We start from the raw sequence: 4580 nt of genomic DNA on the forward strand, positions 1-4580 counted from the left end.
ATACTAAGCTCTATTCTTTGCCTTACCTTGGTACACTGAGGGATTTCTTGACCTGAACTGACCACCATGAACTGGGAATTATATGATGCGCTGAACCATTTAAAAGTTATAATTAATAGCAAAATTCCATTGTAAAATGGAAATGATATATAGAAGACAGCCTCTAGCAGGTCTGCAAGGCACAAGTAAACTGTTTGAATGAATAACTCTGATTCCTATGGTATCAACATATAGTACCTCATGGTCTTTCTTTAGGTCTTATGACCAATGAATGGAGAAAGAAACAAAAACAAGCCTGGTTTGCAGATGAATCTGAATGTTACATTAGTTCAGCTAGAAATTCACACCTTCCTCATTATGTACCACTAAGACAGTGACCCTGAAAGACAATGGCAAGGCAAAATTCTCCCATTAGGCAGAACTTCAGGCAGTACATCGGTCACTTGACACAGAAGGAGAAATTATCCAAGATAGAGTCTACAGCAATTTATGGTATCAGTAGCTTATAGATTAGTCATAGGATCAAAAATTTTTTATGGAGACAAGGAGGTTTGAAGGAGATGTGTGTGGAAGCAATTTCTCAGAATGAGTCCAATTGTAAAGGTAGTCAGGCTCCCATAATTACAAACAAAATCAGGTGGACAAGGTTAGAAATTCTCTGTCAGCAATATTAGGACATCAGAAGACAAGAAAAGAGTAAGGTCAGAGTAGTTATTCCTGTAGTTATCTTCTTATTGAGGTCACCCTAGCTCCTATTACTGGCTCTCCTCACATAATTCTCATTCATTCATTCATTTGCTCTGTATGTGTCTCTCTCATCCTCTGAATCTCCTTCTTTCTCTTGTCTCTCCCTCTCTGCCTCTATCTCTCTTGCTTCCCAAGCAACTTTCAGTAACTGCTATCTGCTCTTTCAAATCTAAGTGAGGGGTGGTAGAGATTCTCTGTCACTTCCTTTATTAACACAGAGGTAACATAATATCCCTTCTGATATCCTACACCCTGCCTAAAACTTAAATTGTCCAATTTTCTTTTCTGTATCTTGGTTGAACTCTCACTGATATACAGAAAATTACCATCCAAATTTAGCAATAACCTTAAGACAGTTCTTAGGTTTTTGTCTCAAATGTGAAATTAAATATTCTCATTGACATCTTTTGAAATACATTTACTCAGTTATTAATATATTTATAAATACCATCTAAACTATAAAGCTAGTGCAGATGAAAAGGATAAAGATATAATTCCTTTTCTTAAGCATTTCTCCTCCTTTGAGAGTTACAGAAAAGGAGAGGGACATTTAAACCACTAATTATATGTATTGAGTACATTATTTGTGAATTGATACAAGATGACAAAGGATTGAATGGCTCACTTAAAACATCTTTAAAGATGAGGTGAATTTTGGGTAGCCTTTGAAGGATGGAGGTTTTTATCAGAAAGAAGCCAAGAGTAGGGCACATATTACTGGAGTGGTGGCATTAGATATTTGATGTGGAAGGAGCTGAGTCTGGGATTTCAGTTCAGGAAAATTAAGGTCTTTGTTCCAAATTTGAACCATACCCTGTAGATAAGGAAAACAAGAAATGCTATGGCTATCCTTCTCTTTTTTTAAAGATTAGTTATTTATTTATTCCCATGGCCCCCCCCCACCCCCATTGTCTGCTTTCTGTGTCCATTCACTGTGTGTTCTTCCATGTCTGCTTGTATTCTTATTAGGTGGCTCCAGGAACCGATCCTGGGACCTTCAGGAGTGGGAGAGAGGCATCATTCTCTTCAACCACCTCAATCTCTCCTCTTTGTCTCTTTATGTTGCGTCATCTTGCTGCACCAGCTCTCCATGTGGGCCAGGACTCCTGCATGGGGCAGCACTCCACATGGGCCAGCTCACTACACAGGCCAGCTTGCCTTCACCAGGAGGCCCTGGGCATCAAACCCTGGACCTCCTATATGGTAGAAGGGAGCCCAGCTGCTTGAAACACATCCATTTCCCTATCCTTTTTTTCTTAAATGAAAACTGCATATTAATCAATTTGAGATACAATAGGAAATGTTATTTTTAATAGTTAACTTTCAACATAAATAATGTTAAATTTATAAAAGATGAGGAAGAGTTCATTTTAATACAGGAAATTCATTGGCACATTCTAATTTTATAAAAAGAAAACATTATAGAAAAGTTTAGGAAATTGAATGCCACCCCCAAATCCTAAATTTTTCTCACCCTCTCAAATGTCCAACCCCATCCCTAGCTAGATTCCCCTATGTCTGTTTTTTAATAATCCAACAAATATTTAGTTAAGTTTGGTAAGAAGGGACCTATGGACTAGTTTATGTAAGTTATGGAAAGTTGGTGATGATAAGCACAAAGTAATGTGTGATCAGAAATCTAAAGGATATAAGAGAGAGAGTCATGTGGATATCTGGAGAAAAACTTCCCAGAAAGGGAGAACCACACTTGCAAGTGTTCTGAAGTAAAGGTATGCTTGGAATTGTCTGAAGAAAAGCAAGGTAGCCAGTATGACTAAAGGGTAGTGAATGAGAGAACATGAGATTATAGAGAAAGACATAACGGGGCATCAGATAATTATTAAGGACTTTTACTTTTGAGTATGATAGGAAGCTACTGCAAAGATGTGATAAAAAATGACATTTGTTATGAGAAATAAAAGACTTAGATCACAAGAGATGAAATGAGGAGATCTGATGAGACATCAGTGCAATAATCCAGGAAAGAAATATGACTAGGAAGAAAAGGATCACTGAAGATAGACATATTTTCAAGGTATAGTCAGAAGTAGTTATCAATGGATTGGATATGAGATGAAAAAGAAAAAGAGAGGCATCAAGGGAAACGGACTTTGGCCCAGTGGTTAGGGCGTCCGTCTACCACATGGGAGGCCCGCGGTTCAAACCCCGGGCCTCCTTGACCCGTGTAGAGCTGGCCATGCGCAGTGCTGATGAGTGCAAGGAGTGCCGTGCCACGCAAGGGTGTCCCCCGCGTGGGGGAGCCCCACGCGCAAGGAGTGCGCCCGTGAGGAGAGCCGCCCAGCGTGGAAGAAAGTGCAGCCTGCCCAGGAATGGCGCCGCCCACACTTCCCGTGCCACTGACGACAACAGAAGCAGATAAGGAAACAAGACGCAGCAAATAGACACAGAGAACAGACAACCAGGGGAGGGGGGGGAAATTAAGTAAATAAATAAATCTTTAAAAAAAAAAAAAAAGATGATTCCAAGTGTTTTGATCTGAATTTTAGAATGATGTTTCTACTCTTGAAAAGGGGATTCTTATTGGGAGCGAACGTGGGGGAGTAATTATTATTATATTTATTATTTGGATACATCAAATTTGAGATGTCTACTATGCATCCATGTGGAGATGTTGAGTAGGGAAGCAGATATAAAACACTGGACTTAAAGCAATAATTTAGACTGGTGCTATAAATTTTGCACGCAACAAAAATTGATTATATTTAACTTTGAGACATGAAGAGATACCCTATGAAATAAGTACATACAGAAGAGAATAATTCTGAGGAATAATCCATGAATAATGCCAATATTTGGATTTGGGGATAATGAAAGTACACCAGCAAAAGAAACTGTGAAGAAGTAATCAGTGATTTAAAAGTTAAAACAAGTATAGTTTCCCCAAGTATATATTTACCGGTAGAAATTATATAGTATTCTTATGATTTTGATAAGTATTTTATATTACACATAATGTTTACTGTTTTGAAACCAATGAGTCATCAAGATCCTGGTACACAGATGGATCCAGTTCAGACAGTTTTCATCTCCTCATATTTTAGGAAATGAATCCATATTTTTATTTAGGCAGCCCTTGATTGATAGATATTGAAATTGTTAGAGAAATTATGTTTATGTATTTTATAATATGGTAATGATTATATACATATAATTATATATACATATATATACATATGTACATATATATCTACACATATAGATATATATCCTTGTTCTTATTAGGTAATGAACCCCTAGAAACAGTTTTCTCAATCTAGATGACATATTAGCATCACTTTTTGAAAATACTGATGCCTAGAACTCATCCCAAGAGAATAGGATTTTTTTTTTAAGAAGGTACCAGGGATTGAACAAAGGACCTCTTTCATTGGAAGCAGAAGCTCAACCACTGAGCTACGTCCACTTCCCAATGAGAGTTGATTTTTTCATTTGTTTGTTTCAGAAGGTACCAGGGATCTAACCCAGACCTCATACATAAGAAGCAGTTGCTCAACCACTTGAGCTACATCTGACAATCAGATTTAATAACTCTTCATAGGGGTCCAAAAAATAATAATTTTTAAAGCTGTCCTCTCAATGTTAATATGTAGGCAGGCCTGAGAGCCTTGGAACAGTTATAAATATATTTGTCAATGTTTTCTTGTAACACAGTTTCCTTTTTAGGATCATTAATAGATCAGAAATTTATTTTGTTTGTGACGTGAGAGTCAGATACAACTTTGTTCCATTATGGAAACCTAAATATTCGAAATGCCATTTATTGAATAATTTACTCCTTCCAACTGACTTGAAATGACCCTTCTCTCATATGT

This window comes from Dasypus novemcinctus, chromosome 11 (genome assembly GCF_030445035.2).
Source record: "Dasypus novemcinctus isolate mDasNov1 chromosome 11, mDasNov1.1.hap2, whole genome shotgun sequence".
Taxonomy (NCBI): Eukaryota; Metazoa; Chordata; class Mammalia; order Cingulata; family Dasypodidae; genus Dasypus; species Dasypus novemcinctus.